We start from the raw sequence: 21,405 nt of genomic DNA on the forward strand, positions 1-21,405 counted from the left end.
TTGGAGCAGGAGCGGCACCACACGACATTTTAATTTCCACAGCCTATACTTTTACAAATAAATTCATAAAACTTTGTCAACACGACCAGGAGGGATTCAGAATTCACACTCTTAGCAATGTAAGTTCAAAAATATAACAATATATTTTTTTTCGTGTGAAGTTTCATCATTTTTTTCACTTACCATTGGCTGCATTTGTTGCTATAGATACACTTCTCTTTATCAGTCACAGTGATACTTCAATGAATTTTACACAGCATACAAACCATACTCACAGGGGTATGAAACTCTACAATCTCACAAATCTATTAAAATCTCTGGTAAAAATTGAGATAATTAACCATAAAATTAGTTTTTTCTAAACATGAAGTTTAAAATGTAACAGCTCATTCATTTTTTCATTAATTAAATAACTTCTCGAGTTTCATACACCTGTAAGTATGGTTTGTATGCTGTGCAACAGTCATAGAAGAATCTCTCTTACCTATGAAGAAAAGTGTACCTATAGTAACAAATGCAGCCAATAGTAAGTGAAAAAATGATGACATTTCACACGTAAAAAAATTTATTTTGCTGTATTTTTGAACTTACATTGCTAATAGTGTGAATTCTGAATCCCTCACGGTCATGTTGACAAAGTTTTATGAATTTATTCGTAAAAGTAGAGACAGTGGAAATTAAAATGCCGTGTGGCTCCTCTCCTGCTCCAAGTCGGCCCGTTTGATGTCCTACCCCCCTTAAATTACACAGGGCGTTTGACACTTACAGTTAGGCCTACCTACAAACAGAATTGTAAAACTACCGTAGCCTACCGTAGAACACCATAGGTAAGAGTAGACTACGGTAGTTTTTCTCGAATCTCTGTTCAGGTAAGGTCGTACCCACGTTAACTATACATTAGGTGTGTTGCATAGCTATCAGGCATTACTTCATAATGATTTTTTACTTTACACATGTGATAAGTATATTGTGTGTATTCTGTACTGAACTGGGAACCTAGAAACGACGGAGAGGCTTCGTCTCGCCGTAGCCCTCAGTGTTTCACAACCTCACAACAGGTCACAGCAGTCCACCCACCCCACCGCTGCCCCACACCGAACCAGGGTGTGCGGTTTGGCCCCCAGTGGACCCCCCCCCCCTCCCCGCCGAGGCAGAAACGTCTCATACCAGACGAGTGTACCCCAAATGTTTGCGTGGTAGAGATGTTGTACGCGTACGTGGAGACAGTGTTTGCGCAGCAATCGCCGACATAGTGTAACTGAGGCGGAATAAGGGGAACCAGCACGCATTCACCCACACAGATGGAAAACCGCCTAAATCCATCCACAGGCTGGCCGGCGCTAATCCGCTAGGCGGCACGTCTTCCCGCTCGGGAAGCAGCGCGTTAGAATGCGCGGCTAGCCGGGCTGGCTGATATTACCACATTTTCCTAAAAACTGGGAGCGGTAAACCATCTAGAAGCTGAACGAGGATACGTGGTATGTCTAAAAAGTTCGGTGAATTCTCTCAGACAAGAAACAAAACAACAGATTCAAACAAATGTTCTTTATTACCCTTCAAAATAGTTGCCACCATCTGCAACACACTTTCACAACGTTCGTACGTCTTCTGGAAACCATCAGCAAAGGCCTCCTGTAGAATCCTTCGCAGAACGGCTGTCACACGTTCTCTGATGGCATTCACGTCCGCGTAACGTTCACCTTTCATAACCGCCTTCAAGCGCGGAAACAGAAATAAGTCCACAGGAGCCAGGTCTGGGGAGTATGCAGGGTGTTCAAGAACAGTTGCCATCCTCTGTGGCAGGTACTGGCTCACACTGAATGCGCAGTGTGCATGGGCATTGTACTGGAACACCATCCAATTTCCAGTCCTGTGCAACTCAGACCGGCAGGCCGGTGTGACCGAGCGGTTCTAGGGGCTTCAGTCTGGAACCGCGCGACTGCTATGGTCGCAGGTTCGAATCCTGCCTCGGGCATGGATGTGTGTGATGTCCTTAGGTTAGTTAGGTTTAAGTAGTGCTAAGCTCTAAGCGACTGATGACCTCAGATGTTAGGTCGCAGTGCTCAGAGCCATTTGAACTAACTCAGGCCGAACCCACCGGATACGCTGCGGCAATCGGTTCTAAACCGACTGCTAAAATTCAGCATTAATGGTTTGCCCTGCAGGAAACAATTTCTTGTGGATGATGCCGTTGTTGGCGAAGAAGGCGATCAACAGTGTTTTCACCTTGGATATTTGCAGACGGCTTTGTTTTGGTAGCGGGGAAGACGGTGAAAACCATGACACCGACTGCCGTTTTGATTCCGCATCGAACGGGTAGCACCAGGTCTCAACTCCCGCGATGATGGTGTTCAGAAGCAATGGATCCCGCTCACACATGGAAATGAAATCACCAGCAGTTTCCATCCGTTTTGCTTCCTACTCGTCTGTGAGCTTGCGTGGCACAAATCGGGAGCAGATCTTCCGCTATCCCAAATCATCGCGGATAATGGTGTGCGCCGTTTCCTTGCTAATGCCCAATTCCTCCGCCATCAATGTGAGAGACCGTCGCCGATCTTGTGCAAGCATTTGTCGCACTTTCTCGATCTTTCCTGGGGTTCTGCTTGTCTATGATCGACCTGAACCTGGCTCATCCTCAGTTATTTCTTCCCTCCACGGAGCCGTTTAAACCATTCGAGAACAAATTATCTGCTCACGGCTTCCTTCCTGTACACCTGCACCAACATTCCATGTGTCTCCGTTGCAGTCTTCCCCAATTTGTAGCACAATTTGATGTTTACACGTTGCTCCATTGCGCTGTGACAATTTCTCACACTACGTTCAACTGGTCGCAGTCTGTATAGACAGCCAGTCACATATAGTGCATGCCGTCTATCGATTCTCCCCCAGTCTCTGAAGACCCATGCGCCAGCACGCACGCTTGCGACGAGTTGCCGCTCGGATATGACACCATTCACCGAATCTTTTAGACACACCTTCAGAACATTTTTGTTCTACGTAGTTATTCTTTCTCTTGTTATTTAAAAATAAACAGTACTTACAGAAAAGTCGAAATCGTCAATGTTTAATTAATGGTTTATTCCAAAATTGTTGATTTGTAACGTGAAACCAAAGGGTGATGTATTAAAAATAAAGCCGGCCGCGGTGGTCTAGCGGTTTAGGCGATCAGTCCGGAACCGCGAGATTGCTACGGTCGCAGGTTCGAATCCTGCCTCGGGCATGGATGTGTGTGATGTCCTTAGGTTAGTTAGGTTTAAGTAGTTCTAAGTTCTAGGGGACTGATGACTACAGATGTTAAGTCCCATAGTGCTCAGAGCCATTTGAACCACTTTTTTATTAAAAATGAACAATACATATTCACCATACCGCTCGAAAACGCACTTTCCCCAACAATAAGGTAATATAAAGAAAATGGCACAACAACAGTATATGAACATCGCTTCAGTCCTTACTCAAGCTTAAATAAAACATGTTTCTGTTATTCGGTAACAACTTTGGGATGTGTCAATGTTGTTGTTGTGGTCTTCAGTCCTGAGACTGGTTTGATGCAGCTCGCCATGCTACTCTATCTTGTGCAACCCGCTTCATCTCCCAGTACCTACTGCAGCCTACATCCTTCTGAATCTGCTTAGTGTATTCATCTCTTGGTCTCCCTCTACGATTATTACCCTCCACGCTGCCCTCTAGTACTAAACTGGGCATCCCTTGATGCCTCAGAAGATGTCCTACCAACCGAACCCTTCTTCTAGTCAAGTTGTGCCACAAACTCCAATTCTGTTCAATACCTCCTAATTAGTTATGTGATCTACCCATCTAGTCTTCAGCATTCTTCTGTAGCACCACATTTCGAAAGCTTCTATTCTCTTCTTGTCCAAACTATTTATCATCCACATTTCACTTCCATACAAATACTCTCAGAAACGACTTCCTGACATTTAAATCAATACTCGATGTTAAAAAATTTCTCTTCTTCAGAAACGCTTTCCTTGCCATAGCCAGTCTACATTTTATATCCTCTCTACTTCGACCATCATCATTTATTTTGCTCCCCAAATAGCAAACCTCCTTTACTACTTTAAGTGTCTCATTTCCTAATCTAATTCATTCAGCATTGCCCGACTTAATATGACAACATTCCATTATGGTCGTTTTGCTTTTGTTGATGTTCAACTTATACCTTCCTTTCAAGACACTGTCCGTTCCGTTCAACTGCTCTTCCAAGTCCCTTGCTGTCTCTGACAGAATTACAATGTCATCGGCGAATCTCTAATTTTTTATTTCTTCTTCATTGATTTTAATGCCTACTCCGAACGTTTCTTTTGTTTCCTTTACTGCTTGCTCAATATACAGATTAAATAGCATCGGGGAGAGAATACAACCCTGTCTCACTCCCTTCCCAACCACTGCTTCCCTTTCATGTCCCTCGACTCTTACAACTGCCATCTGGTTTCTGTACAATTTGTAAATACCCTTTCGCTCCCTGTATTTTACCCCTGCCACCTTCAGTATTTGAAAGAGAGTATTCCCGTCAACATTGTCAAAAGCTTTCTCTAAGTCTACAAATTCTAGAAACGTCGGTTTGCCTTTCCTTAATCTTAATGTGTCAATAACAACAGGAATCTCTCCCCTTTGATCATGATGGAGAATGTTCTCTGCCGGCCGGAGTGACCGAACGGTTCTAGGCGCTACAGCCTGGAACCGCGTGACCGTTACCGTCGCAGGTTCGAATCCTACCTCGGGCATGGATGTGTGTGATGTCCTTAGGTTAGTTAGGTTTAAGTAGTTTTAAGTTCAAGGGGGCTGATGACCTTAGAAGTTAAGTTCCATAGTGCTCAGAGCCATTTGAACCATTTGAGAATGTTCTATTGAGTACAAAATAACAACAATTATATAATACGAGACAGGCAGAAAAACTGCGTCATTCATCCTACAGACATTAAAAAGCACAACTTCCAATGTTAAATTCGTGGCAGAAACGTCAGAAGTATTTCATATTCATATTGGTGCTCGCCAAGTAGATTGTCTCCCTCTTCTGTTTAACATGGTTCTGGAAACATTCTGCCGACATGGGAAAATGAAATAAACAGAATTCAACTCGGGATTAAAAAGGAGCATAGAATCAACGTGAAGTATCCAGCTTGCGCAGAAGATTTTGCCATTCTAACCAACAACAGAGAAGAAGGCAAACTTGCATCAGAGAAGTTTCACGAAATTTCACGGAAAACTGCTTTATAAATCTACGAAAATACATAAAGCGAGCCTGCAGATAATTTCCCCATTACAGTTCAGCACAGGAAAGCGGCATGAAAAGCTCACTTGAGTTATCTATGAGAGATAATCCGGCCACCAGTACTGAACTCTGTAGCCAATCAAGAAAGATTCTCCAAGTTACAAAAAGCATACAAGCATTTAAGTAACTGGGAATCACTACAATAAAAAATCGGTTTCTGTAAATGCAAAACTAAGGCATTGCAACACTGGGGTTCTACGAGAAGCACTACGCTGCAGAAACTGCAGTAATTCATGGTCATACCAAAATCACAGAGATCCGTTCAACCTGAGGTTTCCTTCTTTCTTGTTGAAGCTATACTCATGCTTGTGTACTTCTGCAGTTCTATAGCTATTGAAAACACACAACATAAGAATAGCTTCACGAAAAAGAAGAAAGCCTCAAGTTGAACCGATCCTGGCCTCCCGTGCTCCAGCTAACGACCGTGGCAAGTAGCAAGAGGAGAACTGCACCTGAATTGACCACGGAGAAGCCCTTTGGATATTGCCGCGCCGGATACATATAGTTTGCGGCCGCGGGCTAGACTCCAGTGCACCATGAGCAATGGAGGCGGAAACTTTCACAATGCCAGCCACTCGTGCCGGCGAAACGTCAGGTATATCAACAATCAAAAGTCGGCCGAAGAATCCGAGACAGAAGCCAACAGGAAGTTTGTAAGCAGTTCCATCAATGACCTAGCTGTAAGCTGAGCCTAGCTACCCACTCTGTATTTATCATAACATGTGATGTAATTCTCCATCTTTGTTATGTTTGTCGTAGCTACGAAAAACCTTAAAACAAAAAAGTATCAACAATGACATCGATCTTCGTAATCAGTTTTACACTACTGGCCATTAAAATTTCTACACCACGAAGGTGAAGTACTACAGACGCGAAATTTAACCGACAGGAAGAAGATGCTGTAATATGTAAATGATTAGCTTTTGAGAGCATTCACACAACGTACTGACATGAGGAAAGTTTCCAACCGATTTCTCGAACACAAACAGCAGTTCACCGGCGTTGCCTGGTGAAACGTTGTTGTGATGCCTCGTGTAAGGAGGAGAAATGCGTACCATCCAGTTTTCGACTTTGATAAAGGTCGGATTGTAGCCTATCGCAATTGCGGTTTATCGTATCGCGACATTGTGCTCGCGTTGGTCAAGATCCAATGACTATTAGCAGAATATGGAATCGGTGGGTTCTGGAGGGTAATATGGAACGCCGTGCTGGATCCCAACGGCCTCGTATCACTATCAGTCGAGATGAGAGGCATCTTATCCGCATGGCTGTAACAGGTAGTGCAACAACGTCTCGATCCCTGAGTCAACAGATGGGGACGTTTGCAAGACAACAACCATCTGCGTGAACAGTTCGACGACGTTTGCAGCAGCATGGACTATCAGCTCGGAGATCATGGCTGCGGTTACCCTTGACGCTGCATCACAGACAAGAGCGCCTGCGATGGTGTACTCGACGACGAACCTGGGTGCACGGATGGCAAAACGTCGTTGAAATGCATACACGAGTATTCCCTCTTCCGAAATCATTTTTGGAGATGGTGTGGGTAGGGTGTAGTGGAGGATGGTCTGTCGGGGGCCTTGGGCCTTGATACACGGCGTCGGTGACTGCTGCACTCAGATGGCCGGGCATGCCGCAGAATTCAGTAATCAACATCCCTGGCCGTCGACAGAGCTACGGGAGGGAGGACAAGAGTATAAAAATACCGCGGGAAACGAATGAATGACCATAAATGCAGACGGTAGCCACGTCTGCAGGTTGCACTGTGCCATTTGGCCATGAACGGCACCACCTGTGTAACGTCCTCAACACGTTTAAAGTGTCTGTCGTGGTCAGAACAGCGTTCTGTGTAGTTGTGAGTGCATCATGTCAGAGCTCAATGCATTCGAATGTGGGCAAATTATTTGTGATAGTATAGTTGGTGCTTTGGTAACAAAGGCAATCGAAATGTTTGTTGTTTCAACAGCGACCGTATCGGTGATTTATGCCGCATCCAAGGAAAGGCGATAAAAGTCATCCAGTAAGTTACAGTACGGACGAAAATGTGTGTTGAATGGTAGTGAGAGAGGGTCATTATAGCAAAAATTACTGCAGAACTGGAAACTCCTTCAGCAAAAAAAAAAAAAAAAAAAAAAAAGAAAGGAACTCCGTACGCGAGCTGGAATTCCAAAACGACTCATCAGTGATGCAAATCCCCCAACCGGAAAACCTGGTGTGGAGGCCACAAAACCAGTGCTATGGAGCAACACAAGAACGTTATTTGGTCGGATGAGTCTCTTTTGACACTGTTTCCAATTTCTGGCCGAATTTACGTTCCAAGAGCGAAATGTGCCTGGACTTCGGTGACGATTTGGGCAGCCACACTGTGGTACCCTCTGCGTTCCATGGCTACCCTCCAAGGTCGCGTTACTGCCACGGAATATCTGACCATTTTGACTGAATTGGTCCATCCCATTACACCGTATGTGACCCTCAATGGTGATGCTGTGTTCCTAGAGGACAGGGATCCTGCTCATGTACCTCACATCGTCCAGGACTCGTTTTGTGAGCACGAGGATGAGTTATCACACCTGTCCTGGCTACCACAGTCACCAAATCTCAATAGTATTGAGCCTTTGTAGTCTACTTTGGACAGACGTGTCCGTCATCGCCATCTACGTCCGCTATCGTTCCTGAAATCACCAATAGATTACAGGAAGAATGATACAACACTCCCTTTAAAACCATAAAGGATCTGTATTTGAATGCCAAAGGTTTCCCTACACCGTGTTAGGCGTGGTAACATGTTGTGTGTTCAGTGTTTCCATATTTTAGTGCCATGTCTGATTGCTATGTCCAGGAGGCTGGAGTGCCCCAGGACAGTGTCCTCAGTGTCACATTGTTTGGCATCGCTGTCAATGACATTTCCTCCTAAGTCAGGAGCCCTGTCAAATGCTCTTTAACGGCCGCTGTGGCCGAGCAGTTCTAGGCGCTTCCGTCCGGAACCGCGATGCTGCTACGGTTGCAGTTTCGAATCCTGCCTCGGTCATGGATGTGTGTGATGTCCTTACGTTAGTTTGGTTTAAGTAGTTCTAAGTCTAGGGGACTGATGACCTTCGATGTTAAGTCCCATAGTGGTTAGAGCCTTAAATCCCTTAAAAATGCTCTTTTGTTTGTGGATGACTTTGCAATCTTCTGCTCTTCCTCCGATCTTACGACGACAACGAGGCAGCTACAGCTGACCATTAGCAGGCTGGAAACGTGGGCGCAGACAACTGGTTCTCGGTTCTCACCGGAGAAGACTATATGTGTCAATTTTAATCGTGCTCGTCGGAGTTTTAACCTACCAGAGCTTACAATGGGGGACCGTATTTTACGTTTTCAATACACTGTGCGCTTCTTGGGTTTATTATTTGACTCGAAATTAAAATGTCTCGCACACCTGATAGACCTACGAACAAAGGACTTTCAATTTTTGAACATTTTGAAATGCCTTGGCGGAAAAACATGGGGAGCTGACAGGTCCCGGCTCCTGCAGTTTTATAGGGCATTTATTCGATGACGCTTAGACTATGGCAACGTAGTCTACAGATCAGCCCGACCTTCCTCCCTCCGGATTTTAGATGCTGTCCACCGTGAGGGCATTCGCATATCGACTGGAGCCTTTCGGACCAGCCCAGTTCAGAGTCTGTGTGCAGAGGCTGGTGAACCACCATTCTGGATTCGGTGAGGTATCCTTTTGGCTCGACAGGCGCTGAAAATCTCAGAGTCACCTTTGTCATTGCCATTAGTTCGGTAATCCAACCCACCTTCGAACAACTGTTCAGGAATCGGCCCCAAGCGACCCAGATAATTGGCATTCTTGCTACAGACTGTCTCAAGGAACTGTATCTCTATGGCATGAAAATACACACCCAGGGATGTAACGCACTGCCACCATGGTATCTTCAGAGGCCGAAAGTGATTTTAAGCTTGACACAGTACATGGAAGGTTGTACTCCAGATGCGGTTTCTACAACTTTGTATTCGTCTGTTTTATGTATGTACCATAGTTTTATCGTTATTTATGCAGATGGATGCCAGCAGGAGAATGCTCTTGGTTGATCAGTGGTTTTCCCTGATAGGGTTTTTAAAGTGCGTCTTCCAGAATTATCTGCAAATTATGATGTGGAGTTATATGGCATTGTGATGCCACTGGAGAAGGTTCACAGACATCACCGTACAAATTTTCTTTTCTGTTCCGACTCTCTTAGTGCACTGCAAGCACTTCACCAAATGTATCCGGTGGACCTGCTGATTCAGCTCATCCATGTCTCCTTACAGTGGCTCAAAGCCATGGCCAGGAGGTGATTTTTTGCTGGGTACCTGGCCACGTTGTGATACAGGGTAACGACATGGCTGACAAAGTTGCCAAGGAAGCATGGTGGGATGGTGCTGTCCATCAATGTCCCATCCCGTTGCACGCAATTATCTCATTTTCTGACAGATGCACCATGCTTCAGTGGGAGACTGAATGGTAGAAGGTGTGAATTTTAAAATTTTCCCGGCGAATTGACTGTTCAAACAAATTTCGGGCTTGCAGCCGGTCGACGTTCAATACTTCGCACGATATTTCAACTGGGCACCTGCCAGTCATCTTCAGGTGAGCCGTCGCAGACTGGCGAAAACGTCCTCCGTTCCGCCATATATAGCGTACTGTAAGTATTCTGCGCATGCGTCGAAAACTTGATAGTTGAACCACACTGCCCGCCGGCAGCGCCCTCGCTGGTGGAATAGCGGAACTCAGTCGCCCTCTGCGTTGCTGTTTGCCACGGCCGTCGACGCACTCTGTCGTCTTCGATTTGAGCAAATCGTGGAGATGATGGGATTCCACGCACTGTCCAGCTGGTAGCCGCTGTCACGGTTTAACAGATTTTCCGCCAGTCGTATTTCTACGGAGGTTTTGCTTACCACTCTGGGCATCGGGCATAGCCCTTTCACATATGGTTTCCGCCTCCGACGGGAGGATCCACCATTCTGTGAAGTTTGTAGCGTGCCGCTTTCAGTTCAGCATATTGTGGCTATGTGTGTCCTGTATACTGATATTAGGGCAGCCCTCTGTCTCACTGGAGATCTGCCCACCATCCTCGCAGATACCGGTGAAACTTTGTAAAGTGTTAGGCCTCATCGCTAAACTGGTGGGGAAGGGCGGCAGACTTTAGTTCGTTATAAACAGCTCCGCATGTGGGGTCTGCGTTCGTCCCCACACATGAGATTTCATGTTGACTTTTCGTCAGGGCGCTGATGACCATGATGTCAGCGCCCCTCAACCCAAATCATCATCATCATCCGATTTTTGTTGACCACTTGTACGGCAGGACTTATGCGACACGGTGTCACAGCACTTCCAGTATGGAGCAACTGGGTGGATGCGATTGGCAGCAGCAGGCGTCACAGTAGCTCGGTGGCTATGAGGGCTTTAGTTTGACCTTCGTGTGATCAGGTGCCGCGTGGATTCCTGGCAGATGCTCCTGTCAACATTACGGTGGCGTAGAGCGGCCTCACGGCTGAAGCCGACGCTGTGACGGAGGCTGTCAGTGACTCGCCAGTACGATGCGATGACCTGCCCGGTCGGACGGCCTGCATGTGCCGAAGCGGGTCTGTTACGGTGCTGCTGCTGCTGCAGACGCGACTGACACCAGGCGCCGAAGGGATCATGGTTTCGGCGCTAGCCAGGCACCGACAGGCAGGTTGGGCGTTGGTGCCGAGCACGTGCCGTGCCGCTACGATGTGCCATCGCGTTGCTGCAAGTGGTGCTCTTTACAATGTCGATCGCATTTACCTAGCTAGGTCTGTGCCATTTCAGATTTACTGTTTAAGGGGCTCCGGAACGCCCTATACTTGCAATGTTAAAATAACGCTTATAAATTACATCTTTCCACACAAAGTATTTGAGGTAGGAAGTTGAACTTTTTACAGATTATTTATTGGAATATGGGCTACAACTTAACACAGGGATTTTACAAAATTTTAGTTCAGTTATTAAAGATGATTTTTTTTCAATTGTAATGAAAATTCACATTTTTTTGCAATTTTTTATTTATATATTCAAAAATATACAGTTTCTTGGAAAAAGGCTGTGTTAAATTATGCAGAAGGTACAGTGTAACATTTACTGAAAGTTTGAAACAAATATGTTTGGAAGATCCTTAGAAAACATGTAATTAGTATGAGAAAATAAAAGTTTTGGGAATCGAGCGACAAAGATTGGATTAACTTTTTAGTGCATTCCAGGTCCATAGGACGGATTATCTTCATCCTCTGCAAACTCCTCCTCCAGCTTCCTCTTGTTCCTCCTCCTGTTTACTCTTGCTTGTATTTCTAGACTCTTTACAGCCCTGTCTGCAGCCCGAATGCGTTCCTTGTCTAAAGCAAGCATCGCTCGTTGTTGTGTTCGTAGATTTTGCTACCATTTTCTTCAGTTGCAGTTACTGCAACACTGTTCCAAAAGGTAGTCATGTATGAACACTTATCACATTTCAGTTGTATTTCACTAGCAAGTCCTACGTGCTTTATTATGGACAGTTCCAGACCAACTTCACTACAATGAATACATCTTACACAGTTTGAAAAAATTCCTTTGAGAACCGACATATCAAATATTTCATTCACATCCGATTCGTCCATAAAACATTCATAGTTTTCACTCATTGAACCAAGCTTCTTCTGTGAAGTATTTTCTTTCCCACTTTGACTGCTATGGGCAGGTTTACTTGAGAGGTTAGGTTCACTCACTTGGTTATCGTCTTTATTGTTTACAGCAATAACACATACCTTTGGCTTTCCAACATTTCTCCTTTTCTTAAAAGCCTTCAGAGGATTTCTAATAACTTTACTTTTACTCAATATTATACTTCAACAAAACAGAGGCTCAAGAAACAGAATTAATTACGAATATTTTCGAGATAACGACAGAGTAAATAAACATGAAACAATCGACAATCACACTAGCGATATATATTGAACCATCACAGGTTAGCCACAACACATACTTTATCTCACATCACTAAAATGTACCTGATGAACACTGACGTTAATAATAACACCATTTGACAGCAGTTTAACAGCGCCACAGTGGGTCACGCCCATGTAGAACACATTTCAAAAAAAATTTAAAAATAGTTGTAGTCTTCGGAATTGAATAAATTATATATCTATTAAAAGGCAATAGTCTGCAGATTCAGAAAACGCAAAAAAGTAAAAATTGAACTTTTCATGATTTTGAGCCTTTCCGGAGCCCCTTAATTGAAGCTACAACTTATTGTAACCAATCACATTTTACATTGACGGGAAAATAACGCACCAAAAATGAGTTGCGCGGCATAAACAAAAGTTGTGTAGGCGTGTTTCTACGCCTGAAAGATGATGTACATTCCAGTTTTGCACCAGCCGCCTAAGAGTGGTGCTGTTAGCGCCACTATGACTATGCCAATCAGGTTTGCTATAAATACACTCTGTAGCGTTCGTGAGCGTTGGTTAGCTCGTAGATTGTACGTGGTGATTTGATGTTGGTCAAGAAGACGACAGAGACGCCCTTATCAAAACCACACTGAGTTTGAACGAGGTCGTGTAATAGGGCTACGAGAAGCTGGCTGTTCCTTGCGGGATGTTTCAGAAAGACTTGGCGGGAATGAATCCACTGTACACGATTTCTGGCAGCGGTGGTCACGGGGAGGTACAGTCGCAAGGAGACCGGAATCCGGACCGCCATCATGTTTGGTGTATGGCTCTGGCGCATTGTACTGCGTCTGCAGCAGCAATTCGAGCAGCAGTTCGCACCGCAGTGCCACAATGAACTAATACAAATCGGTTAGTTGAGCTACAGCTCTGAGCCAAACGCGCTGTAGTGTGGATTGCATTGACCCAAACCACCGCCATTTGTGACTTCAGTGGTGTCAAGCGACAGCTCATTGGAGGGCAGAGCGTAGATCTGTAGTGTTTCTGAACAACATTGGTTCTCCGTCAGTGCCAGTAATGGTCTTGTGTTGCTTAGGAGGAGGTCAGTTGACGGCCAAAACCAACTTCTTTCCGTGATAGATACACTAGGCCTACACCCAGAGTTATGGTCTAGGGTATGATTTCATAAGACAGCAGGCGCTCTCTCGTGGTTATCCCAAGCACCCTGACTGAAAATGTGTACTTCAATCTGCACCTGCTGTGCTGCCATTCAGGAACAACGCTCCACTGCGTGTTTTCCAACAGGATAACGATCACCTACATACCACTGTTTTAACCCAACATGCTCTACACATTGTCGTCATATTCCCTCGGTTTGCTCGATCACCAAATCAGTCTCCAGTCGAGCACATATGGAACATCATTGGACGACAACTCCAGCGTCATCCACAGACAGTATTAACAGTATTAACCGTCCCAGTACTGACTGACGAAGTGGAACAGGCACGGAAATCCATCCCACAAACTGAAATCCGGCACCTGTTTACACAATGGATGCACATTTGCTTATTGGCTCAACATTCTTGCTGTTATACCGGTTATTACTGTAGGAGCACTTCACATATGCAATATGTTACCACGTGCCTTCATTAACATGTGATCTTGCAATGTTAATTGCTTAACTATGTTACCGACAAATACTTCCCTAAATTTCATCACTCAATTGTTATTATATTTTGGTGTTGCAATTTTTCTCCCTTCAGTGTATGATGAGGGACTGACATAAAGTGACCAGATTAATCTTAATCCAGAAAGTAATCTAAAGCAAGCAGAGGGTAAAATTTAACCACATGACAACAACAGACATAAGTAGAATGCCCTTTCAGATTTTAATTATAACAACAGACGTAATTTAACACAAAAGTATTTGAAGGTGAACAAAGTCTGATCGTTCAAATGGCTCTGAGCATTATGGGACTTAACATCTGATGTCATCATGAAACCTTCCCGTCTCCTCTATATATCTTTTGTTGTTACGCAATAACCGTCTCCTCTATATCTCTTTTTGTTGCTCAACCTTCCCTTCTACAATAACATATGAAACCTTCCCTTAGGATTTCAAACTCTTGCTTAATAATAACAAATGAAATCTTCCCTTTCAAATTAATTCTCTTTCTCAATCTTCGCATAAAAATTTAAATGCTGCTTATTAAAAGTTATTTTCTGATTATTTCAACGAAACATAGAGTGTGTCGTCGTCGTGGCCCTCAGTCGTTACCTGCAATAACCCAAAACTGTTCCTCACTTTTTTACTGTTACTGTATCGCCATCTGTCAGCTAAATCGAACTGCGACATGAATATACTTACTCTGGTTCACTATACTCTGTTAATTGCTGGTGGGCTGTCATAATAAGTGGCTGTATTTATTACTAAAGCTGACGTTATTCTTTAATTAATTTGACTGAAGTTACGTAATTCATAGTTACACTTTTTCTTGACAACAATAAAATTTTTGCAAAGTTTTACGTTGATGGTTTTTGGGATGGATTACAATCAGTAATGCAACATTGCTGGCAAAAATTAATTATATTCTGAAAACGTTTCCCCAAATATTTACTGCTGGTAATGAAATGATTTTACAATAATCTTACAACTAGCATTGCGCAAACATACCTTCAGTAGTCTTGAGTTTAGCAAAGAAAATAATTCAATAATATTAGTTCCTCTTATGATAATAGTTAGCTGATGTCTCTGTACATCCGTTTATAATCTCTTGTAAATCATAGCTGGTGGCTGGCAGGCACACTGCTTCTCTCAACCTCTCGCTTCAGACCTGCTACCAACTCGTTCCTACGAAAGCTAAAGTGCGGTCTCTCCTGCCAACAATGCTTTCTGGTGCCGACAATCCCTGCTACCACAATTATTTCCAACATCACAAATATTAATTATTCCTACTTAATCCTATTAATAAAATATAAACCTCTTTCATAAATTGTGGTTTGACAATAGACAATAGAAATATACACGTCTTACATAACCCTCCACTGGGTTTCTTTAAAATTTTCCTACGTCGTTAAGTCATTTTGACTTGACGTAAGGAGAAAATTTGATTATAGAAATATGTGTAGTAACAAGTAAGTTAATGATAGAATATTTCTTTCAACAAAGCACATACATGTACTTGGCATAAGAATTTGTTTTCCTAAGTCTAACAAAGAGAATATTCAAAAGAGCATACATCAAAACATATAAATAATATGAGTCAGTATGTTGGAAGTGTACAACAGGATGGCAAAAATTAGAACATAGTTTATGTTTCATTATAAGTTGGCATCTGTTAGTACCATATTCAAGGAAGAAAAAAAATGAATTGGATAGCATGGTCAAAGCACTGGCAACTGTCTGTGAATGCACTCAAAAGTCCGTTTCTTTCCCTCACATAGTACAACACCAGGTTTCGCCATGTGATTCTGTCGTCTCTTTGATCCATAGTTATAGTGTAACCAAACACGAAGTTAACCGTCGAATTGCCTGAGTTGCCGCAGCTACATCAGGTACAAGTTCCAACTCCAATTGTCCATTAGTAGTGATGGTGTGCATCTTGGTATGCAGGCACCTATTGACGTACATCATGACTGCGGTGTGCATCTTGGTATGCCGACACCTCATAGAAAACATCTTAGATTGAAGTAACGTGGGTCACAGTTCACCCTGTTTGTGCTCCATAAGCATGGGGATGCACAGGAATTAAGGTACAGGTATAATCATTTTGTCAAAAGGTTCACGGATATGGTTGATACCGTTATTACCAAATTTTACATCGTATCTTTCCTCTGTGATCGTAGAAATTATCTTTACCGTATCCTTATTTTACTTTTAAAAGGACAAAGTATGTCACCTTGTGTGACTGTAGAAAAAGTTTATAGTTTTAAACAATTACATAAAAAACATATTTTCCATCTGTATTGAATTCAGCCTACAATACATATTACATTACGTGACAGTCAATAACATAAACAAATATTTCTGTAAATGGAATTTAGTAGTACATTTAGGCATCACGATTTTAAATAAAATAGACTAGTACCTTTATACAAACTATGTCAGTTTCTGTGACTTCAGTATGTTCGGTAATGTGGTCGTCAGTTGCGAGTCATATTGTCAGTCGACTATATATTATGTTTGAGTTGTGTAGCACACATCGCCATTGTTATTTAAGAGACAACATTTGTATTTTACGCAGAGTGCGAATCAGTAAGCTTACATTTGGAGTGATCTGTTTTTCCTATGTATGTATCTGATGTAAAAGATATCATGTTCAATGCAGAAAAAAAAATTCGAATAATGAAGTACATATAGTAAGCAGTTTAATGTGGTTTCTCAATCCGTTGTGTTGCGCTGCGTTGTGTCACCTGTTATCAAAATCAACCATTGCTAAATTATATTCCTTACATACTAACATTTTCATTCTCCCCTCTCCTTTGTATCGTGTCATCTCTCTGCATTGCCTATAATGAAATATTCATTGTTAATAATCATCAGCGCACGGCACGACTTCAATATCTCTCTGCATAGCCTATAATAAAATATTCATGGTTAATAATCGTCAGCGCACGGCATGACTTCAACATCTCTCTGCATCTGGAAAATCGCGTCAGCTCTCGGCATGACCTGTAAAGCATCTATCCACATTTCTGCATATTCAATACTTATAACTAAAACTACGTTATTTTGGTGAACTACGAAAACAATGCTGCATGCACTGGTTAAAAAATGCATTTAATTGCTACTACTGTATGAAAATCATTTGTACGTGTTATACATTTACATTTAAAGTAGTCCTGTTAAGTGCTTCACTTACCTTACATGATGTGAAATAAATGTCATGCGAGAACGCTTCTAAGACTGCTATTAATGTTCTGCGTATTATCTGGGGTCGAATCGAGGTGACCTGTTGTGCACGTAAGTAACCCATTAGTAGCTCACTGTGTTCGGACTTGCTGGAACGTGTCAAAAAGCTCATTGTTATACTCTGTCTATATGTATCCCTGTAAGAAGGTTTTTCTATTTTAAGAACTTCTTTATGTTTGACATATGATGGTTTCCTCTAGATTTTTTTTGTTCTGAGTGTCTCAATGTGTACTACATTAGCTTGCGGAATATTTCGAATTCTGTACGGTCCTGCATATAGAAGTTCAAATGTTTTGCATCGGTTCTTCCCTTTATGTCACAGATAATCGGTACGGTCTAGTACTTTATCACCAATCTCGTACTTGCGACATCTACTTAGCTGCTTCTGCTGTCTCTTCCGACGATCTGCAGCTCGTTTAATGTTCGCTAATGCCATGTTTATTATCTCACAATGACGAGATCTACGCTTCTTTGGAAAAGTAATCATTTCAGTAAGTTTATTCGGTGGGTCTTCATTTGTCAGTATTACAGTTGGTGAGAGCATCATTGACTCGTTAAGTATTGCATTTATTACTTCCTGAAACTGTGAAATGTATTCGTCCCATATTGTATGCTTTATGTGGCAATAAATTCTACATAGTTTCCCGATCTCTTTCATTATTCTTTCTGACAGGTTAGAAGAACTGTGATATCTTGATATGTAAACTGGTGTTATGTTCTTACTCTCTAACATTTGTTTCCATGTGTCTGACCCAAACTGTGGTCCGTTATCTGAAGTAACCTTCTGTACATGTCATACTATTGATAGAAAATCTCTTACAAATGCTCTTGATACTGATCAAGCTGTTGCTTTCCTTAGTGGAGAAAATGTTACAAATTTGGATGTCAGTTCTACGGCTACTAGAATAGCACTATAACCTTTACTTGTTCTGGGGATTTCATAAAAAAGATCTACTGCTGCCATGTTTCTTAACTTAACCGGTATGATGGGATACAGTGGTGGAATATGTGATACTGTAGATGATTTGGCTTTCTGACATATCTTGTGGGATGCTATAACTTTGCGAATGTGTTTTCCCATATTGTTGAAGTGACAATTTTGTCGAAGAATTAGAAAGCATTTCCTAGCTTAGTAATGTGCATAGCTTAGGTGCGTATACCATATCAATTTGTTTCTGATCCCTTCTGGAATGCATAAAAGCCAATTTTTGCCGTCTAGGTAAGAACGAATAAACAGAATATTTTGATGTATAGTGTAATTATGTCTGATTTTTCCAACGGCTTAATCTATCATACGTAAGTTTTGCTGATAATAAAAACTGTATTGCTCGGTGATCGGTATATACTGTGGTGTGTCTTCCATATTCATAATGACGGAATCTCTTAAATGCCCATACTACGCATAGCGTATCAAATCCGTTACAGAATAATTGCGCTCCGCTGGAGAAAGTATCCTGCTTGCAAACGCAATATGTTTAACGATTGTCTTACCTTCCTCCTCTACTTCCTGGAAAATATGTACTCCTAGTGCTGTAGTTGAACTATCTGTTGCAATGGAAAAGTTTTTCGTTGGGTCAGGATGTGATAACAAAGGTGCCCTTAGTAACGCTTCGTTCAAATTCTCGAATTCAGCTTCAGCGCCTTCATTCCATGCCAAATTGTGTTTTTACTTGTGAGCTGGTATAGCAAGGGTGTGTCTAACGCTTTATAATGAATGATTTTTCTAAAATAATTAATAAGGCCTAAAAAGCTCCGAAGTTCCTCCTTATTTGTTGGCACGTCGATATCATTCAATGCTTGCAATTTGTCGGAGTCTGGTGCAATACCTGTTTGTGAAATAATATGACCTAGAAATTTTATGGAAGCTTTTCCAAATTCAGATTTACGGAGGTTTATAGTAGCACCGTTCTGCTCGAACGTATTCAGTAATTGTTGAAGAGTGTTGTTGTGCTGTTCCCAGTTTTCTGGTGCGATTAGAATGTCATCTGCATATGTAGTACTTTTGTTTTTAAGATCCTGTGGGAGAATTGTATTCATGCCTCGTATAAAGGCTGCAGACGAAATTGTTAGTCCAAACGGAAGTTTACAAAATTGGTAACATTCACCAAAGCAAAGGAATGCCGTATACTTTCGGCAATTTGGATGCAACTGGATTTGCCAAAACCCTCGTTTGAGATCGAGGGTTGTATATATAGAGGTGCCATGAAACTTTTGCCGTAACTCTTCCAACGTCTGTAGTCGATCAGTTTCTGTAATGATTATTTTATTAACCTGACGTGAATCTATAACTAAACGGAGTGATCCATCCTTCTTTTCAACGATGTGTAATGGGTTTATATATTGGCTTGCTGCTGGTTCAATTATACCCCGATCAATCATTGCTCTTTCTTAACTGCTTCTGTGTGTATATGCGGGATTGGATAGTGTTTTGCTTTGAAAGTCTCGTGTGGTTTCAGCTGAAATTCGTACATAAATCCTGTCATCGTTCCTGGAACATTGTTAAATACTGTTTTATGTTGCACAAGAATATTTTCTAATTCTGTGCGTTCTGTGTCGTCTTATGCTACACTCTCTCCAACCTTGCGTGTAATTGTCTCTAATACATTATACTCCTGTTCCTCTGCCATGTCGTCATTATGTGTATTCGTGTATAGTGTAAGATAACAATCGTTATCTTTAGAATATGCAATAACTCGATCCTGTGCATATTTTGTTCTTCTGAGGATACTGTTTTTTGAAATCTCACTACCACTTCACTGTCTTCCTTCTGTAATGTTAGGTATGATGATCTAAAGTCAATCTTTGCATCGTACTGTACGAGAAAGTTCATTCCCAATATTCAGTTGTTAAATGTGGAACTATCCAACAATTGCTGTGGAAAGTTTGCCCTGCAAAAACAAACGTTAATTGTGTCTGTCTTTTGACTTCAATGCTTTTTCCTGGAAATGCTCCCTTACCTTTAGTTTTGTGTAATGGGAATATTGGGTAATCACTATTGCTATTGCATCTGTTAAATGTGTCTTCGTTAATTACGCACATTGATGAGCCTGAATCAATTATTGCTAAAATATTTTGTGACTTTAAATTTATCTTGATTATTGGGTGGCATATAGTTTTCTACATGATCGGTTTTTCGTGTAACAATGTGTCTCGCACGTCGTCGAATGTCATGGCATTCTCTATCGTTATCTTTTCTCTGTCCTTATCCATTGTGTCGTCATTTAGAGATTCATCACAGGCTATCTCTAATCATAAATGTTCTGACATTTCATTTTCTGTCAGGGAGTGTTGTGTGTTTTCTATGAGCTGTTGTGTTCTACCGTTTTGATTATTAGCGATAGGTGGCGGATGAAATCTTGTGTCTGGTACATTCATACGATGACTAGGTTGTTGTGCACTGTTTGAATTTCTATGAAAATTATCATTGTAGAATGTCCTTTGCGGACGGTGTTCGTTTTCTCTCCTTCTGTCGTTACAACTGTAGTTATCCGGCGAGGCACGTGTGTTTCTTTGCAAAGGCTGTCTTTGTTCGTTTTGTGTATTTTGCGGCTGACCCGTGTAATTGCTTGCACCCGTCGCATTTTCTTGGAGATGAGTCATGTGGAAGTTTGACCAGTTCGGCATTTCCTGTCGTATATGTGTCGTGTTATTTGGATGGCTTTGGTGCTGTCTTGAATTGTAATGTACATTGTTATTATACTGCTGTTCATTAAATCCCTGTGTGTATTCTCGATTAAAATTTTCATTTTCGCTGCAAAAGCATTATTTACGATTGTTATTGCCAAATCGTGTTTGCTCAAAATTAGCATTGTTTATCTGGTTTGCGTTATGTCGTGAAAAGTACTTATTAACAAACGCATAATCTGCCTGGTGTACCTCCAGAAATTGCAGGATGTCTCTAAATGCGTACACGCTGTCCTTTTTCTGGCCTGTTAATAATGACATTTTTAATGCTCTGGGCTGTTTTGAAATACACAGCTGTATTAATGCGGATTGACTTTATGGCTCATTGAGGTCTTGCTTTTGTTCAATCATATACTCGAAAAATTGTGTGATTATTGGGAAAGTAGAATTCTCGAAATTTGGCAGACTAATTAGCAGATCTTTAATGCTACTCTGTGTGGTATCTGACCAATTATATAATGGCATAAGTCCATCCTTGAGGGATGATGGTGTAGTATGCTTGGTTCAGAGTCTGCAGCGTCTGCTGTGGCTAAAAAGTCCCACTTGAGAGTGACAGTCCCTACTGCAGTTTGGACATGTGAAATTTGAGGGACTTCGAACAAAA

This window comes from Schistocerca nitens, chromosome 6, assembly GCF_023898315.1.
Source record: "Schistocerca nitens isolate TAMUIC-IGC-003100 chromosome 6, iqSchNite1.1, whole genome shotgun sequence".
NCBI classification, from domain to species: Eukaryota; Metazoa; Arthropoda; class Insecta; order Orthoptera; family Acrididae; genus Schistocerca; species Schistocerca nitens.